At 46.3% G+C, this 20,680-nt stretch overlaps 1 long non-coding RNA gene across 1 annotated transcript; it reads left to right on the top strand.

The window, feature by feature from the left end:
- The first annotated feature begins 1,051 nt into the window (after nucleotides 1-1,051).
- Nucleotides 1,052-17,935, top strand: LOC116987904. Its single transcript, XR_004415823.1, has 3 exons — nucleotides 1,052-1,170; nucleotides 6,539-6,548; nucleotides 17,908-17,935. It is a non-coding gene; the product is annotated as an uncharacterized LOC116987904 (long non-coding RNA).
- The last annotated feature ends 2,745 nt before the right edge of the window (nucleotides 17,936-20,680 follow it).

The raw sequence follows: 20,680 nt of genomic DNA, 5'->3' as shown, positions 1-20,680 counted from the left end.
AAACATATACAATTCTTAAAGGATTGAACAGGGTAGATGCAGGAAAAATGTTCCTGATGTTGGGGGAGTCCAGAACCAGGGGGTCACAGTTTAGGAATAAGGGATAGACCATTTAGGACTGAGATACGAATAAACCTTTTCACCCAGAGAGTTGTGAATCTGTGGAATTCTCTGCCACAGAAGGCAGTGGAGGCCAATTCACTGAATGTTTTCAAGAGAGAATTAGATTTAGCTCTTAGCGCTAAAGGAATCAAGGGATGCAGGGAAAAAGCAGGGACGGGGAACTGATTTTAGATGATCAACCATGATCATGTTGAATGGTGGTGGTGCTGGCTCAGAGGGCCGAATGGCCTGCTCCTGCACCTTTTTTTCTATATGTCTGTGTTTCTAAAGAGATAAACCAGTTGCTAATGCTAAATGGTTGTACCGATGTAGAAACATTGGCCATGATATAGAAAAGTGTTTTAGTTTAGTTATTTTAGGTTAGTTTATTATTATCACGTGTTCCGAGGATGATTACAATCAAGCTGTCCACAGTGCACAGATACAGGATTAAGGGATTAATGTTTAGTGCAAGATCAAGGCCGGTAATGTCTGATTAAAGAAAGTCCGAGGGTCTCCAATGAGGTAGATGGTAGCTCAGGACTGCTCTCTAATAGTTGGTAGGATGGTTCAGTTGCCTGATAACAGCTGGGAAGAAATGTGTAAAGCTTTGACCTATTTTTGCACACGTTTTTTTCTTTCCCCAAGGATTAATTGAAGTGTTTTTTTGTTTGTTGTGATTGGAAGCTGCTGTTTCACATTTGAAATATCTAACAGTCCCAGATCCGCCCAGCTCGGAAATCCTAAAGAACAGCCATTTCCTATTTCTCTCTCCTGTACACCCAACCTTGCCCTCCTTATTACAACCCAGGACATCAAATGTACAGAGAAACGCAGAATCAACAAGGGGAAAACCCATATACAACATGCTGGAGTAACTCAGTGGGTCAGGAGGCATCTGTGGAGGGAATGGATAGGCGACGTCTCAGGTCGGGACTCCTCTTGAGTCGTCGTCGTGACTATCCCTCAAGGTCGAGGATGATGGTCTACGTTCTGTTGTTTTTATGGACTCTCAGGTGGCTTATGAGTCCAATCCTGGCTTGGAAAGTTCTTCGACATTCAGGGCAGGTAATTGCAGATGGCAGATTGGGCTTTGGTTGTTGCTGCCTCTCATTCCGTTTTCTTCCCTTTTCTTCTAATTCTGTGCATCTCTTGCCTTCGAAGGTCGCTGTTCCTTCTTGGATGATGGTTTGCTAGAGTTTCCTGTCCTTGGCATTGGTTTCCCAATTGTCGATGTCGATTTCACATTTCTTCATGCTGGCTTTTAAGGCATCTTTGAAAATCTTCTATTGTCCGCCTCTTTTCCGTTTGCCTTCTTTAAGCTGGGAGTAGAAGGCTTGCTTTGGTAGACACTCGTCTTCCATCCGAACAACATGACCGACCCATCTTAGTTGGTTCTTGATGACGAAGGCTTCGATGCTAGATTTTTTCGCTTCATTCAGTTCGTTCTTCTGTCTTCCCAACTGATATATAAAATGTTTCGAAGACATAGTTGATGGAACTTTTCAAGTGTTTTCAGAGGGCCTCGGTGTGTTGTCCAGGTTTCTGATGCATACAGGAGCGTTGGAATCACCACTGCCTTGTACACTAACATTTTGGTGTCTGTTCGGATGTCACGATTTTGAAAGACTCTCGTTCTAAGACAAATGTTCGAAGACACTGTCTGAAGGAGGGTCCGAACCTGAAACACTGCCTATCCATTCCCTCCACAGATGCTGCCTGACCCACTGAGTTACTCCAGCTCTCTGTGTTCTGCTCAATATCCCAGCAACTGCAGTTCTTTGTGTCTCCAGGAAAAAAACATATTGTTGTGATGGACCGGGCAGTGTTCACCACCTTTTTTGGCTTTACACTGTAGAGATACAGTGTGGAAACAGGTCCTTCGGCCCACCGAGCTGTATCTCTAAACTAAACTAAACTAAAAAAACCTTAAGCCTTTTCTTTCTCCTACCAAGTCAATTCCTTGGATCCAATGGACATTTACTCGTATGACTAGACTGCCCAGTGGGATATTGTTAAGTGCCTTGCTAAAATCCATACAGATTACATGGAATGCACTTCACTCATCGACCCTTGCTACAACCTCAAAGAATTCAATTGTTCATCAAGCAAGACCTTCCTTTCACAATCGCATGTCGATAAACACTGATTCATCTGTGTTTCTCCTAATGAAGCTTTATGCTGTTCCTCAGAATGGATTCCAATAATTTGTTGATTACTGATGTTAAACCAATGACCTGTATTTATTCAGTTTATCTCATACCTTTTTAAGGATGTAGGTTTAAGGTAAGGGGGGTGGGGAGAAAGATTTAATAGGAACCTGAGGAGTAACTTTTTTTACACAGTGGGTGGGTGAATGGAACAAGCCGCTCTGGGGAGGTATTTGAGGCAGGTACTATCACAACCTTTCAGATGCATTTGGAGAGGTATATGGTTAAGATAGGTTTGGAGAGATGTGGACCGAACGTGGGCAGGTGGGACTTGTTTAGATGGGGCATGTTGGTCGGCATGGGCAGGTTGGGCTGAAGGGCCTGTTTCCACGCTGTATGACTATGATTCTAAATGAGGCTGGTATTCCTCCAAACCTTTTCCACCACTCCTGTAGCCAGAGGGAAGGGGTGGGGGTGGGGGCAGCAATTAGAAAATAATGTGGTTGGAAAATGCAGTGGCAGTTTAGGGGCAGCACAAAGGCGCAGTAGGTAAAGTCGCCACCTTACAGCGCCAGAGACCCAGATTTGATCCTGGCCTTAGATGCTGTCATTGTGCAGTTTGCACATCCTCCCTGTGACCATGGGAGTTTCCCCCAGGTGCTCCGGGGTTTCCTCCCACATCCTGAAGTCATGCGTTTTGTAAGTTAAGTTGCCTCTGTAAATTTGCCTTTAGCGTAGGTAGGGAGTGGATGCGAAATTGGAACGAGTGTAAAGGGATGATTGATGTTCGACGTGGACTCGAGGAATCCACCCTCTAATCTAAGGGGTGGCACAGTGGTGCAGCGGTAAAACAGCTGCCTTGCAGTGCCAGTCACCCAGGTTTGAACCTGACTACAGGGGCTGTCTGTACAGAATTTGTACATTCTCCCCGTGACCATGGGTTTTTCCCGGGTGCTCCGGTTTCCTCCCACAATCCAAAGATGTACAGGTTTGTAGGTTAATTGGCTTCTGTAAATTATCCGTAGTGAACAGGGTGATGTACGCAGGCTGGTGTACAGGGTGATCACTGGTTGGCTCAGACTCGGTGGGCCGAAGGACCTGTTTCCACACTGTATCTCTATACTAAACCAAGCTAAAGAATCCTATAGTCGTGCGGCTTTGTAAGCTCATTTGCCTCTGTAAAATTGCCCCTAGTGTGTATAGGTGTGTAGTGTGTGAAAGTGGAACGAGTGTAAAGGGTTAATCGATTGACGGCGTGGACTCGATGTGCTGAAGGGCCGTATCTCTAATCTAAACTAATCTAAACTTGCCTGCCTTCAGCACTTTCTATGCTTGCACTTCCAAGTCTTTGAACCAACAATCACAATTCTCTTCCAACTCCAGCACCGACAGGTAACTCCAAATGCAGCTGAGGAGACAAAGGTCTGGATTCTTGCTGCCGTCAATTCAAGTGAAATGGATCTTTCTGCTAGTCTTCATTCTGCTTATTTGCTCTAATAACCAGTGTGCATCCAACCTCCCATTAACCATCTAGTTGTAATAAAAATAATCAGATCAATCTAACTTTAACGTGGGCGGCACTGTGGCGCACCAGTAGAGTTGCTGCTTTACAGCGCCAGAGACCCGGGTTCGATCCTGACTATGGGTGCTGCCTGTACGGAGTTTGTACGTTTCCCCCGTGACAGCGGGGGTTTTCTCCGAAATCTTTGATTTCCTCCCACACTCTAAAGACGGACAGGTTTGTAGGTTAATTGGCTTGGTTATAAATGTAAAATTGTCCCTAGTGTGTGTCGGATCGTGTTAATGTGCGGGGATCAGTGGTCGGTGCGGACTCTGTGGGCCGAAGGGCCTGTTTCCCCGCTGTGTCTCTAAACTAAACTAAACTAAATGTCCTTGCCCTCAGTGTGAAAATGTGATAGTTCTTAAGTGTATGATCAACTTGCATGCTGAGTCTGCAGCAAGCAACCATCCAGCATCCTGGCATTTTTCCCATTTGACCTTTATTTACCTATTAATAGGCTCCAGTGAGGCTTTACACGTTCTGCAGGATAGCAGAAAATTCTGCTCTATGGTCTGGCCTAAGTTGCTAAATGATCCGTTTATTAACAAATGCAAAGATGCCCCAATAGTCTGGCCCTTGACTGATGCTTCAGATTAAAAGTGGTTCGGTTGGCTGGGTAAATATCACACCAGTCACAAAGCAAGCATTTGTAAACTAATTGAGGTAATTAATTGAGACAACATCAACACTCACTGGTCTCATTTCAGAAGGGCATCTTGTTAATAGCATTGCTGAAAATGTTTCAAATGGCCTCACTGGGTCAGTGAGTAATAGCACCAATGTGAAATTAGACTTTAGAGATACAGCGTGAAAACTCCCACTGAGTCCGCGCCGACCATTGATCATCCCCAACACAAGCACTATCCTACACACTTGGGACAATTTACAATTTTTACATTAGCCAATTAACCTACAAACCTGTGCATCTTTAGAGTGTGGGAGGAAACTGGAGCTCCTGGAGAAAACCCACGTGCTCACTGGGAGACCGTACAAACTCCATATGGACAGCATCTGTAGTCAGGATTGAACCCGAGTCTCTGGAGCTGTAAGGCAGCAACTCTACCGCTGCCTTGTTCAGCATTTAGCATTAATTATTATTCAGCATTTAGGAATAATTTAACTATATTTCCATATTTCCTACAGGCATAGAAGGAAGTCATTTCAATCCATAAATTCGATGCCAGCTCATGGAGCAATCCCGTTCCTCCACGAGGTTTCGTATAACACATTTTCCATCAATATTCCCGCCCGCCACCAGATTCTACCACTCATCGCACCCTATAGACAACTTACAGTGGCCAAGTAACCCACCCAATAGGCAAAGATCACCTCATTGAACAATTAAGGAACATTTTTTTGCATAACAATTTCCTGGGGAAATATGATTCCTAAATCTAATTGATTATCCATAGATGTGAGGAGCAGAAGATAGACACAAAATGCGGCAATAGCTCAGCAGGTCAGGCAGCATCTCAGAAGAAAAGGAATAGGTTATGTTTCATGTTGAGGCCCTTCATCAGACTGTTGAAGACTGTTGAGTCTGATGAAGGGTCTCGACCCGAAACATCACCTATTCCTTTTCTCCAGAGATGCTGCCTGACCCGCTGAGTTACTCCAGCATTTTGTGTCTATCTTCGGTGTAAATCAGCATCTGCAGTTCCTTCTTGCACATGGGAGGAGCAGAATTTGTCGAAGACCGTCTGGTAGATAAAGTATGTAGGGATTCTCAAAAGGCTTTAGGTAAGACAGCACTCAGATTCAGATTCAGATTCAGATTCAGATTCAATTTTAATTGTCATTGTCAGTGTACAGTACAGAGACAACGAAATGCATTTAGCATCTCCCTGGAAGAGCGACATAGCAAATGATTTGAATAAGTAATAATAAGTGATAATAAGTGTCCGGGGGGTGGGGGGGTGATTGGCAGTCACCGAGGTACGTTGTTGAGTAGAGTGACAGCTGCCGGGAAGAAGCTGTTCCTGGACCTGCTGGTTCGGCAACGGAGAGACCTGTAGCGCCTCCCGGATGGTAGGAGGGTAAACAGTCCATGGTTGGGGTGAGAGCAGTCCTTGGCGATGCTGAGCGCCCTCCGCAGACAACGCTTGCTTTGGACAGACTCAATGGAGGGGAGCGAGGAACCGGTGATGCGTTGGGCAATTTTCACCACCCTCTGCAATGCCTTCCGGTCGGAGACAGAGCAGTTGCCATACCATACTGTGATGCAGTTGGTAAGGATGCTCTCGATGGTGCAGCGGTAGAAGTTCACCAGGATCTGAGGAGACAGATGGACCTTCTTCAGTCTCCTCAGGAAGAAGAGACGCTGGTGAGCCTTCTTGATCAGAGTTGAGGTATTGTGGGTCCAAGGGAGGTCATCGGAGATGTTGACTCCCAGGAACCTGAAGCTAGAAACACGTTCCACCTCCGTCCCGTTAATGTGGATGGGGGTGTGCGTGCCGCCCCTGGACTTCCTGAAGTCTACAATGAGCTCCTTGGTCTTCTTGGAGTTAAGGGCCAGGGTGTTGTCAGTGCACCATGCTGCTAAGTGCTGGACCTCCTCCCTGTAGGCCGACTCATCGTTGTTGCTGATGAGGCCAATCACCGTTGTATCATCTGCATACTTGATGATGGTGTTAGTACCATGTACAGGTGTGCAGTCATAGGTGAAGAGGGAGTAGAGGAGGGGGCTCAGCACACAGCCCTGTGGAACGCTGGTGTTCAGGGTGAGGGTTGAAGAGGTGTGCTTGTCTAACCTAACAGACTGGGGTCTGTTGGTTAGTAAGTCCAGTATCCAGTTGCAGAGGGAGGGGTCGATGCCCAGGTTACCGAGTTTGGTGATCAGTTTTGATGGTATAATGGTGTTGAATGCTGAGCTGTAATCGATGAACAGCATTCTTACGTAAGTGTCTCTGTTGTCGAGGTGGGAGAGGGCGGAGTGAAGTGCCGTTGAGATGGCATCCTCCGTACTCCTGTTCTTGCGGTAGGCAAACTGATAGGGATCCAGTGTGGGGGGTAGGCAGCTTTTGAGGTGTGCCAGGACCAGCCTCTCGAAGCACTTGGTGATGATGGGGGTAAGTGCAACTGGGCGGAAGTCGTTGAGGCTTGCCGCAGTGGAGTGTTTTGGCACTGGCACGATGGAGGTGGTTTTAAGGCACGTGGGGACAACTGCTTGGGCAAGTGACAGGTTGAAGATGTCAGTCTAGACGTCTGTCAGCTGCGCAGCACAGGCCCTGAGCACGCGCCCGGGGATGCCGTCAGGGCCAGCAGCTTTACGTGCATTAGTCCTACTCAGTGCCACGAATACGTCGTAGGGGGTGAGTGTGAGGGGTTGGTGATCGGTAGGTAGCACAGCCTTGATGGCTGTCTCTAGATTGTCCCTGTCGAAGTGGCCATAGAAGTGGTTAAGCTCCTCAAGGAAGGAGGCGTCGCTGGATGTGGGGGTGGTGTTGGATGGTCTGTAGTCCGTGATGGCCTGGATGCCTTGCCACATGCGTCTGGGGTCGGAGTTGTTGTTGAATTGCTCCTCAATCTTGAGCTTATGGCAGTGCTTGGCCTTCTTGATGCCCCTCTTCAGGTTAGCCCTGGCTGAACTGTAGGCTCGAGCATCGCCTGACCTGAAAGCGGTGTCCCGTGCTTTCAGCAGTAGCCTGACTCATTGGGTAGAAGGGTTCATGGTGTTGAGGTAATTCTTCTTCGTCTGAGGCAACTCTTCGAGATTGAGAATGGGACTTACTCCAGTTCTGTGGGTTCTAAGGTGGCTGATGAGGCCAATGAGCTCAGTTCAGAGCGCTCATTTCAGGAATCTGGATGGGGGCGAGCAAACAATGCAGTTAACGGAATCAACATTGGCTTTTCAATTTTGAGTAACCTCTAACAATCGCCCCTTCCACATTCCCTTTCACCTCCACACTCCCTACTTTCTTCTCCGACTCCACTCTACCCTGAAGAAGGGACTTGACCCGAAACGTCATCCATCATTTTTCTCCGAGGACGCTGCCTGACCCCCTGAGTTACTCCAGCACTTTATCCCCTATACTCCACCTGGATTTGCACTTTTTTCTCGACCAGAACAATCAGATAATAATAATAATAATACATTTTATTTATGGGCGCCTTTCAAGAGTCTTAAGGACACCTTACAAAAATTTAGCAGGTAGAGGAAAAACATGTAAGGGGAATGAAATAAATAGTAGAGACATGACTAATACACAAAGTAAAGACAGAATTCAATACAAAACACAATATGAGGCAATTAATGCACAGATGAAAAGGGAGGGGGACGTGAGGCTAAGGATAGGCAGAGGTGAAGAGATGGGTCTTGAGGTGGGACTGGAAGATGGTGAGGGACACGGAATTGCGGATCAGTTGGGGGAGGGAGTTCCAGAGCCTGGGAGCTGCCCTGGAGAAGGCTCTGTCCCCAAAACTGCGGAGGTTGGACTTGTGGATGGAGAGGAGACCAGCTGATGTGGATCTGAGGGACCGTGAGGGTTGGTAGGGGGAGAGGAGGTCAGTGAGATATGGGGGGGCCAGATGGTGGAGGGCTTTGTAGGTGAGGATCAGGATTTTGTAGTTGATCCGGTGGGAGATGGGAAGCCAGTGAAGTTGTTTGAGGACTGGAGTGATGTGATGCCAGGATTTGGTGTGGGTGATGAGTCGGGCGGCTGCGTTCTGGACCAGTTGGAGTCGGTTGATGTAGGTGGAGCTGATGCCAAGGAGAAGTGAGTTGCAGTAGTCCAGTCGGGAGGAGATGAAGGCATGGATGAGTCTTTCAGCAGCGGGAGGTGTGAGAGAGGGTCTGAGTTTGGCGATGTTGCGGAGATGAAAGAAGGAGGTTTTAATGACATGGCGGATGTGAGGCTCAAGGGAGAGGGTGGAATCAAAGATCACGCCAAGGTTGCGGGCCTGGGGAGATGGGGAGACAGTGGTGCCGTCGATGGTGAGAGTGGGGTTATTGATTTTGCTGAGTGTGGCTTTGGAGCCTATGAGGAGGAATTCTGTCTTATCGCTGTTGAGTTTGAGGAAGTTATGTTGCATCCAGGTTTTTATAGCTGACAAACAGGAGTTGATATGGGAGAGGGGGGGGGTTGTGGGGGGATTTGGTGCCGAGGTAGATCTGGGTGTCATCAGTGTAACAGTGGAAGTCCAGGTTGAAGTGACGGAGTATCTGACCAAGGGGGAGGATGTAGATGATGAAGAGGAGGGGGCCGAGTACGGAGCCTTGGGGAACGCCTTGAGTGACTGTGGCTGTAGCAGAGGTGTGGTTGTGGAGAGAGATGAAGTGGGATCTGTTGGAAAGGTAGGAACGGAGCCAGCTGAGTGCAGAGCCTTCAATGCCGAGGTCTTTGAGTCTGGTGAGCAGGATGTTATGGTTCACTGTATCGAAGGCTGCGCTCAGGTCGAGGAGGATGAGGATGTTGAGGGAACCAGTGTCAGCAGAGGTGAGGAGGTCGTTGAGGACTTTGAGGAGAGCAGTTTCTGTGCTATGGAGGGGGCGAAAGCGAGATTGGAGGGGTTCAAGTAGGTTATACGCAAGGAGGTGGGAATGAAGTTGCGACGCAACGATACGCTCCAGGGTTTTTGAAAGAAAGGGGAGGTTTGAGATTGGGCGGTAGTTAATGAGAGAGGAGGGATCAAGACCAGGTTTCTTTAAGATTGGTGTGACAGCAGCAGTTTTGAAAGTGGAGGGGACAATTCCTTGGGACAATGAGGAGTTGAAGAGATTAGTGAGGTAGGGGCAGAGAACGGGGAGGCAGGACTTCAGCACGGGAGTGGGGAGAGGGTCGAGGGAGCAGGTAGTGGGTTTGGAAGAGCTGATGAGTTTGGAGATTTCAATAGGGGTGACCAGGTCAAATTGGGAGAGGAAGCAGTGTGGAGGAGGGGTAAGGAGGTCAGTGGAGATGTTGAAAGGAGGGGCCTTGGTGGGTGGTGGAGTAGATGCTGGGGAGTCGGGTACAGGAGATAAAGATTGATAGATGGTGCTGATTTTATCAGCGAAAAAGTGGAGGAATGAGTTGCAGAGATCCGGAGTAGAGGTAGGGAGAGTGTTGGCTCGAGGCTTGAGGAGGTTGCCCACTGTGGAGAAGAGGGTTCTGTGGTTTAGGCAGGGATCGGTGAATATGGAGTAGATGCGGTAGAGTTGTTCTTAAAGTACCAAAGATTCAGGTTTGATCCTGACTACGGGTGCTGTCTGAATGGGCATTTTTATTGTGACCACGTGATTTTCTCCGGGTGCTCCAGTTTCCTCCCAAATTCCAAAGTCATTCAGATTTAGAGGTTAATTGTCTTTGTTTCCGCACTAGATCTCTACAGTAAAGTATAAATACAATCCGCGATTAAGCACAGCAATAACCCACTTAGTTCATTTGCACGAGGAACCCTGTTTTGGCGCCATTTCCAGACTCCAAGCTACAGCTGGCCAAGAAGACCCGTCGCAGCCGTTGCCTCCATCCAGATCGTCAGCGAACAGTCGGCCCTCTCCTTGCCCGGCCACCTTCAGCCTTTGTTCCCCAGGGGGTGCCTGCTGCAGCCGACCAAGATGGTGTGGAGGGTAAGACCCCTGGTTCTTCTTACCGACCCTTTGTTCTTGCATCTACCGCCATTGCCGACTCCCTCCACCCTCCTCTCTGGTTCTCTAATCCTCGGGGACGAGCATGGACCGGGCTCGGTGGCTTCCCTCTCCAGGCGGGTTTCTCAGTTCCGCGGCAGGTCATAGGTTCATAAGGAATAGGAGTAGAATTAGGCCATTCGGCTTATCAAGTCTACTCAGCCATTCAAACATGGCTGATCTATCTCTCCCCATTCTCCTGCCTTCTCCCCATAACCTCTGATCATAACCCATACAAATCAAGAATCTATCTAGCTCTGCATTAAGAATATCCACTGACTTGGCCTCCACAGCATTCTGTGGCAAAGAATTCCGCAGATTCACCACCCTCTGCCTAAAGACATTTCTCCTCATCTCCTTCCTAAAAGAACGTCCTTTAATTCTGAGGCTATGGTTCTAGTCTTAGACTTTCCCTCTAGTGGGAACATCCTCTCCACTTCCACTCTATCCAAGCCTTTCACCATTCTGTATGTTTCAAAGAGGTCCCCCCTCATTCTACATTCTACTTGCCCAGTGCCGACAGGCGCTCATCATAAGTTAACTTACTAATTCCTGGAAATTTTAGTATGGCATCAGCCTGTGGCCCATCGGGAGCCTTCCACCTTCCATTTATTTCCTTGACCCACTGAGTTGCTCCAGTACTTTGTTTTTTGCTCTCGATTGCAGCATTTGAGGTCTCTTGCATCCGCATTTCAGGAATGGGAGTTGGCCATTTAGGGCTGAGATGAGATGAGCTTTTCCCCTTGCAGTTTTTGACACATTTGTAATTCTGTACTCCAGAGGTTAAATGCCAACTCATTGAATATATTTGAGGGACTATTCAGTCATCTCCTGTTTCTGTTATTTTTAGATAGCCACAAAATGCTGGAGTAACTCTCTGGAGAGATGCTGCTCGACCTGGTGATGTTTTGCGTCGAGACCTTTCAAAACCCGTTGATGTTTTGGGTCGAGACCTTTCTTCAGACTGAGAGCCACAATTTTTAGTTTAGTTTAGTTTATTGTCACGTGTACCAAAGTACAGTGAAATGAGTTTTGTGTTTTTGTTGCGTGCTACCCAGTCAACGGAAGGACTATATATTATGTAAATCGAGCCGTCCACAGTGTACAGATACAGGATAAAGGAAATAATGTTTTGTGTAAGAACAGTCTTTGCGGGATAACTTTACTGACTAATTAAGAAATTGCTTCACTGTACAATTTGGAGCCATCTGACTGTTCTAGAAGAGAGTATTGATGGACACTTTGGGAATAACTTCACTGAATAATTTAGTGATAGCATCATGGAGTGAATTACAAATTACTTCAATGAGTAATATATTTACTGTTTCACTGTGCACCTTGAGACTAGCCGGAGTATTCCATCCAAGGACCCCGACAGTCTTTTCAGGTGAGGCAGAGGTTCACTTGCACTTCCTCCAACCTCATCTACTATATTCGCTGTTCCAGGTGTCAACTCCTGTATATCGGAGAGACCAAGCGCAGGCATGCCGATCATTTCGCTGAACACCTCTGCTCAGTCCACATAAACCAACCTGATCTCTAAGTTGCTCAGCACTTTAACTCCCCTTCCCATTCCTGTAAATAGCTCATTCTAATCTTCCCCCAGTCTAGTTTCAGTTAAAATATCACTGTCAAGCACTTGCGCATCTAAACTTTATTTTGGAAAAACACAATAACAGTTCCCACTACTATACCTAACCACCGCGGGTTCGATCCTTGTATCTGCCTGGCCAAGCCCTCCTAGCCTCGTGCAAGCAGAGACGCTCCAGAAGGTCACGCAGTCCTAAGCGTTCTCCCAGAAGATCGACACAGGACCTCGTGGGAGCGGGCTTTTATAGGTCCCCGAACCTTGAGGGGCCGAACCACATGGGGGTGGTCTCTATACAGTCCAATAACAGATATCAATTAACACAGTACATGATAGACATTTCCCCAACCCAATAATACAGTGATTAATATAATGTATCTGACAAAGTTTCTAGATGCAATTTAACAGAGATGAATTATGCAACATGTGCCTTGATAGTCATGAAACCAAGACAAGGCTCAACACTTAATCCAATCAACATCTAGCAAAGTAAAGCTTTGCAACAATATTTACAATGTGTATGTCTGGTTTGCATTCACCCAATCAGTTCCATGCAATTTATACCTAATTGTCAGAATCTGCAGATGTTCCATTCTCTTCCTGCAACTCTTATCTAGGCTCGAGACAAACTGGCACCATTCTGCAGCTTGTCCCATTTCTGCAGAAGGCACATTTAAATTAACCAAGTGGCCGAGCAGCCCAGAAGCCTTTATTCAATTTTATTGTCCTGGCATCTCCAATTTGGCCAGAATTCACATTCCCAATGTGACCTTTCTGTCCTGCACTTCCTCCATTGTCAGTGAGGCCCAGCTCAAATTGGAGGAAGAGCACCTCATATTTTGTTTGGGTAGTTTACACTCTAGCGGTATGAACATTGACTTCTCTAACTACAAGTGGCCCTTGTTTTCCCTCTCTCTCCATCTGCTCCCCCTTCCCAGTTCTCCCACCAGTCTTACTGTCTACGACTACATTTTATCTCTGCATCGCCCACTCCCCTGACATCAGTCTGAAGAAGTGTCTCGACCCAATACATCACCCTTCTTTCTCTCCAGAGATACTGCTTGTCTCACTGAGTTACTCCAGCATTTTGTGTTTACCTGAGTATTTTGGAAATGGCTTAAATGCACAATTTGAGAGTAACGTTGTTTTTCACTCAGAGAGTGGTGGGTATATAGAATGAGTTGCCAGAGGAGGTAGTTGAGGCAGAGAGCATAACAGCATTTAAAAGCCACTTAGACTGGTACATGGACAGGTAAAGCTTTTGAAGGATATGGGCTAAACTCTGGCAAAGGGGGCTTGCTTAGATGAGGCAACTTGGTCAGCATGGATGAGTTGGGCCAAAAGGCCCGTTTCCATGCCGTATGACTCCATGACTCTATCACAGATAGTTAAGGGTAGCATCTGTGTGTAATTTAGAAATTGCTTCACTGATCATTTTCAATTGACCTTATTGCATAATTTTTGAATAACTATACCCAGGAATTTAAAAATAGCTTCACTGAATACTTTGGGAATTGTCTCACAGAGTAATTTCAAATTATCAGCATTGAATGAGAATTTTAGCATCAAATAACTCTGGGACTACATTATGATCAAGTTAATGTTAATGCGGAATTATTTACAAATTTTAGCCTCAATTATGAATAAATATTATCATTGCAATAATTAGTATTTGTGCACACTAACACAATAATTTAACCATTATGCTCCCTGTTGGTGGAAATTGTGAGTTTGACCTGTACCCTTAATCTGTCTTTCATACAACATAGAACAGCGCAGCACAGGAACGGGCCCTTTGGCCCACCATGTTTGTGCTCAACATGATTTTGGAGTATTGTCAGCATGTCTGAGGAAGGATGTGCTGGCATCGGAGAGGGACCAGAGGAGATTTACAAGAATGATCCCAGGAATAATTGAGTTAACATATGATAAACGTTTGATGGCACTGGGCCGGTACTTGCTGGAGTTAAAATGATGATGGGGGACCTCATTGAAACTTACCGAATAGTGAAAGGCCTGGATAGATGCCCAGTGGATGTTTCCACTATTATGAGTGTCTAGGACTAGGTCATAGTTGAATAAAAGAACATACCTTTAGAAAGGAGATGTTGAGAGATGTATTTATGGTGAATGATGGTGAATCTGTGGAATTCATTACCACACAAGGCTGTGGAGGTCAAGTCGATGGATATTTTTAAAGTGGAGATGACAGATTCTTGATTAGTAAATGTGTCAGGGGTTATGGGGAAAATTGGGTTGAGAAGGAAGGATAGATCAGCCATGATTGAATGGCAGAGTAGATTTGATGGGCCAAATGTCCTAATTCTGCTCCTATAACTTATGAACTTAGAATGAGAAGTTAAACTGATGTACTCCACCTGGACATGATCTATATCCCTCTATTCCGTACACTTGCACGTGCCTCTCTGTAAGCCTCCAAGATGCCACATGGGGCCCAGTCACACTTTTAATTAAGGCTCAGTTCGGGCCAGCACACAAAGAAAATCTCATAGAGCAGCAGTGATTTTCTCAAACAAGCTGGGTTATTCAATGCCTAAACACCATAACGTGGGAAGCACTCTGACAGAACCATAAATGTTTCTCTGACTCACAGCTCCTACAGCATTTTACAGTTCATGACATAATGGTTACATGTGGATTTTACATTTTGGAAATCATTTATCAGTGATCAACTTTTCTTGGTAGTCTTTCGTCTTTGCTTCATCTCCTCTGGAGTTACTTCTAACCTACCAGCTCAAACCTGTCTTCCTGTTGTTTAGAAAATCAGTCCCTCATTTTTCCTGCACAATTCCATTCAATGATTCAATGATACTTTATTGTCACGTGTATCTAGGTACAATGAAGGCTTTGTTTTGCATCCAACCCGGTAAGTCCATACAGTAGACCTTAGCCTGGGCAGTACACAAGAGTCGCCATGTTTGTGCCTGCTTGGGTCCTTGAATGGAGTCGAGGGGGGAGGTAAAGGGACAGGTGTTGCATTCTGGGAGCAGATGCGGCATAGGCGGAGGAATTGGGAGTAGGGGATGGAGTCCTTACAGGAAGCAGGATGGGAAGAACAGTAGTCTAGACAGCCATGGGAGTCAGTGGGTTTATAGTGGATGTCGGTCAGAAGTCTATCACCTGCGATGGAGATAGTGAGGTCAAGGAATGGTGTCGGAAATAGTCCAGGTGTATTTGAGTGCCGGATGGAAGTTAGTGGTGAAGTGGATGAAGTCAGTCAGTTGTGTGTGGGTGCAGGAGGTCTTCCACAGCAAGTCTGTTTGTCGGCTGGTCACCAGTCTCTATCCCAAACATACCCAGACACTTGTAATCTCTACAGTTAAGGGCCTGTCCCACTTGGGCATCATTTGCGTGTAATTTATGCGACATCATTTACGCGTCACGACGCACACGTGATGCGCGCATGGTGTGCATTACGCGCACATGGTGCGTGGTGACGTAGGCAGTGACGTGCGGTCGCATGCGGCGCCCCAGGATTTTGGGATGTACAAAATCTTCGCGCGCCATCTGCGTGAAGCGCAAATGAATCCCAAGTGGGACAGGCCCTTCCTTTACTGCTTCAGTGGTGCAATGCGAGAGGTTGCCTTGAGCAGAATCACAAATCATGATGAAGTTATTTCTAAAATGGACAAGCAGACATGTAATTTGTAAATCCAACATTCTGTGATATTAAATTTTTGTAAAATTCTTCACTGTAAAATCCATGTGAAGCAACTGTGCCCAATTTCTGTGGCAATCCTTCAAACTGCACTTAACTATTGTCATTAATTTTACAAGACGGACAGAACAACAGTTTTCCAACCGTCACGTTTAATAGACTACTTCAGCATGTGACAGGCAGACTTAGAGAGCCATAGACATATAGATAGAGACTTGGTGATGGTTTTCTCATGGATAATTATGCTTTGGATCAATTACTTCAACTGAATAGGTTGGGTAGAAGCAACAGTCATGCCGTCAACATCTTTAAGCCAATCAGGTTGGATACTTTCCCACTCTCAGTCTGAAGAAGGGCCTCGACCCGAAATGTCACCTATTCCTTCTCCAGAGATGCTGCTTAACACGCTGAATTACTCCAGCATTTTGCATCACACGCAGGGTAGATGGAGCTGTGCAGCGCAGAAATGGGCCCTTCGGCCCATCATGAACATGCAGCCCTTTTTGTCCATCTGCGCTAAAAGCCTTATGCTCACATTAGGACTGTGCCCTTCTATACCTTGCCTTTTTAAGTGTCTGATGAAATACCTCTTAAGCACAATGAGGTCATCTGATTCCACAACCTCCTCTGGCAGTGAATTCCAGATCTTGACAACCCTCTGCTTAAAATATTTTTTGCCTCTGATCCCCTTACTTTCACATTCCTGTGCCCTCTTGTTATTGGGATCCAGTTTGTTGATGTAAAAGTAGCTCTGCCTTGAGAGAACTGTTTGTAATAAAAGTGAGGTGACAGCATCAAGTGCAAGGCAGCAGAAGGGTAGCATGGTGATGCAGTGGTAGAGTTGCTGCCTTATAGTGCCACAAACCAGGGTTCCATCCTGACTACGCATACTGACTGTGCAGAGTTTCTACATTCCCATGGCCTGTGTGAGTTTTCTCCAGCTCTGGTTTCCTCCCCACATTCCAAAGACATACTGGTTTGTAGGCTAATTGACTTGGTATAAATGTAAATTGTCCGTATTGTGTGTACGATAGTGTTAGCATGGGGGGGATCACTGATCGGGCCGAAGGGCCTGTTTCCACGCTGTATCTCTGAACTAAACTAAACTAAACTAAATCTGTCATGGTTGGTGACTACAGATAAATACATAGCAGTGAGATGCCAAAATGGGCTCAATGGCTTGAATTCTTTGTTGCAACAATTTTCCTGTACGTAGGTACCTGTGACAATAAAGTATCATCATCTTCATTGATTTGTAAGTGCTGAACTACTTACTCCAGTTACAGACTTATGCCCCTGTCCCACTTAGGAAACCTGAACGGAAACCTCTGGAGACTGTGCGCCCCACCCAAGGTTTCCGTGCGGTTCCCGGAGGTTTTTGTCAGTCTCCCTACCTGCTTCCACTATCTGCAACCTCCGGCAACCACCTGCAACCTCCGGGAACCGCACGGAAACCTTGGGTGGGGCGCAAAGTCTCCAGAGGTTTCCGTTCAGGTTTCCTAAGTAGGACAGGGGTATTATAGAACATAGAACATGAAAAATCATTGCGCAGCAACAGGCACTTTGGCCCACAAATTCTGTGCCAAATATAATATCACGATAAACTAATCTCATCTACCTACAGTATCCATATCCCTTCATTCTTATTATCTTCAAGTGTCTATCTAAAAGCCTCTTAAAGGTCACTATCATACCTGCCTCCACCATCACCCCTGACAGTGTGGTCCAGGCACCCCCTACCCTCTGTGTCAAATATTTGTCCTGTACATCTCCTTTATACTTTGTCCCTCTCACCTTAAACCTGTGTCCTCTAGCCTTATGACTGGCTTATGAATTTGGGAAAGTTGACATTTCCAACCTTCCCAAATTCATAAACCAGCTCTGTTGTATAACTGTGAAATCTCCGGAGTACATTTTGCAACCTTAGAGTCGTGGAGTCGGACAGCATGGAAACAGGCACTTTGGTCCAACTTGCCCATTCCGACCAACATGCCCCATCTACACTAATCCCACCTTGATTTGATTTGATTTGATAGAATTTATTGCCACACAACCAGGGTCGGTGGAATTTTGGGTTGTCAGCAGCGGTACAATAATAAAGAACACAACCACAATAAAAATGTAATACAAACATCCACCACAGCATTCATCACTGTGGTGGAAGGCACAGAACTTGGCCAGACCTCCTCCATTTTCCCCCGTGGTCGGGACCTCCACCCTCCGCAGCCGTTGCTGCGGGCGTCCAGATGGTAAGGGACAAAGTCAAAGGCAAGGTAAGTCCAGGATCGGCTCTTCCCCACCGGAGACCGTGGCTTCAGGCTGGTGTAGGCCGCAGGCCGGCGGTCGAAGATTTAAGGTTCCCGCCGCAGCCAGAAGCAGCGCAGACCGCAGGACCGGTGGTCGAAGCTCCCCTCCAGGGGTGATGGTAAGTCCATGCCAGACCCGCGGTAGAAGTTGGCCGCGGGCCGGCAGTGATGGCTTCTTCTTCCCCCGGGTCCCCCACGAGGGATCCCGGGCTGTAGATGCCGCGCCAGCTGGAGTTCTGCAGACCGCGGCTTCAGGTTGCCGGCTGCCCCGGGCCAGCGAAACGGAGCGCTTCCCTCCAGCGAGCCCCAGCGAGGGCTCACCCGCTCCACGCCGAGAGTCCACGCTGTGCCCGCCGCTGAAGCCCCGGGCGCGTCTCCGGGAAAGGCCGCGCCGATCCTTGCTGTTAGGCCACGGGAGAGGCGACCTGGAAAAAGTCGCCTCTCCGTGGAGGAGGCGGCCAAAACGGTTTCCCCCTTACCCTCCCACACCACCCCCCACACAAAACACACCGAGAAACATCAAAAACATACTTTAAAACATACTAAAAAATAAAAAAAGTTGAAAAAAAACTAACGCGCTGCTGACAGGCTGCTGCCACTGCAGCGCCCCCTACCCACCTGCCTGCATTTGGCCCATATCCCTCTAAACCTGTCCATTCCATGTCCCTGTCTAAATGTTTCTTAAACGTTGTGATAGTACATGTCTCAACTACCTCCTCCAGCAGCTTATTCCATTCATCCACCACCGTTTGTTTAAAAAGGTTATCCCTCAGGTTCCTATTAAATCTTTCCCCCCTCACCTTAAACCTCTGGTTCTCGATTCCCTTCCTGCAGGTAAAAGACTCTATGCATTCAACCGATCTATTCCTCTCATGATTTTGCTCACCACTACAAGACCACCCCTCATCCTCATGCGTTCCATGGAATAAAGTCCTCACCTGCTCATCTTCTCCCTATAGCTCAGGCTCTTAAGTTATGGCAACATCCTCATAAATCTTCTCTGCACCTTTTCCAGCTTGACATCTTTCCCTTAACATTTTGACCAAAACCTCTTCACAGAGGTTTTTCCTGTAGATTTACTCGAGGAATTAGATTTGTGCATAATTCATGAAATGGATTCAAGGCGAGAAAAGGACAATTGAAAGGAGATTTGCCAAGCAGATTTTTTTTCCATGAAGCGTCTGGTGCCTGGAACGTGCTACCAGGGGAAGTGATGGAAGCAGATCAGATAGCTTCAGAAGTTTAAGATGGATTTAGAGAGGCAGGAGATGGAAGGATAGAGACAATGTTCAGGCAGATGGAATTAATTTAATATCTGCGATATTCTCATGTCAGAAATGGTGAGCTTAAGGCTTTGTTCCTGTGCTGCACTCTTCAATGTTCTGAACTGCCAGTAATTACCTTTGTAAGTCCCGGCAGTTTTGTGCATCATGTATAGATGTTGAAATCCTAGATAGATTTAAGTTTTGGTTTATTATTGTCACGTTTACTGAGGTGCAGTGAAAAGCTTTGATTTGCATGTTATCTGACCAAATCAGTTAATATACATAAATACCAGCAAGCCAAACTGAATTATAATAAAAGAGCAAAGGGGAAGGTACAGACTGCAGAATATAGTTCTCAGCATTGTAGGCAACCGTTGAATAGACCAATTCCATACGCTAGGGTTCTGTCCAATTCATCTCCACAATGGGGTAGAGATGAATTGGACAGAAACCTAGCGAATGGAAGTAACTTATGGAATGGGCGTGGGGAGAAAAAGGAAAATTTAAATATTTATTTGGTTTTATCTGTTCAGTCGTTTAAAAGTGTTGTTGTTTTGTTATTAATTTGTAATTAATTTGTAATTAACAGGGGGGTAAAGTTGAGGCTTTATAAGGCACTGGTCAACCTGCGTTTGGAGTATTGTGAGCAGTTTTGGGCCCCATATCTGAGGAAGGATGTGCTGGCGTTGGAGAGGAGGTTTACGAGAATGACCCGAGGATAATTGGGTTAACATATGAAGGCACTGGGCCTGTGCTCACTGGAGTTTAGAAGGATGAGGGGACACCTCATTGAAACTTACCGAATATTGAAAAGCCTGGCTAGAGTAGATTTGGAGAGAATGTTTCCACTCGTGGAAGAGTCTAGGACCAGAGGCCATAGCCTCAGAATAAAGGGACTTACCTTTAGAAAGGAGATGAGGAGGAATATCTATAGTCAGTAACTCGTGAATCCGTGGAATTCATTGGCACAGAAGGTGGTGGAGGCCAAGTCAAAGGATATTTGTAAGGTGCAGATTGCCAAATTCTTGACTAGGACAGGTGTCAATGGTTATGGGGAGAAGGCAGGAGATGGAATCAGCCATGATCATATTGAATGGCGGTGCAGGCTCGAAGGGTCGAATGGCCTACTCCTGCACCTATTTTCTATGTTCTATGTTCTATGGGGTTGAGAGCGAAAAATAGATCAGCTATGATTGAATGGCGGAGTAGACTTGAACGGCCGAATGGCCTAATTCTGCTCCTATAACTTATGAACATGAATTTATTTGATTTAATTTTTAATTATTTTAATTTCTTTAAATGATTTGATTCTTAATTGGTTTTCAATGTTTCTCTTTATCGGAGACTTCCATATTTTTGCTAAAGAGCATGGCAATGTTAGAACTAACTGAGGAGGATTACGAGAATCCGCTGAGTTTCTCCAGCATT

This window comes from Amblyraja radiata, chromosome 2 (genome assembly GCF_010909765.2).
Source record: "Amblyraja radiata isolate CabotCenter1 chromosome 2, sAmbRad1.1.pri, whole genome shotgun sequence".
In the NCBI taxonomy this organism is placed as follows: domain Eukaryota; kingdom Metazoa; phylum Chordata; class Chondrichthyes; order Rajiformes; family Rajidae; genus Amblyraja; species Amblyraja radiata.
The sequence above is the reverse complement of the archived record's forward strand: the minus strand, read 5'-3'. Positions and strand labels throughout refer to the sequence as shown.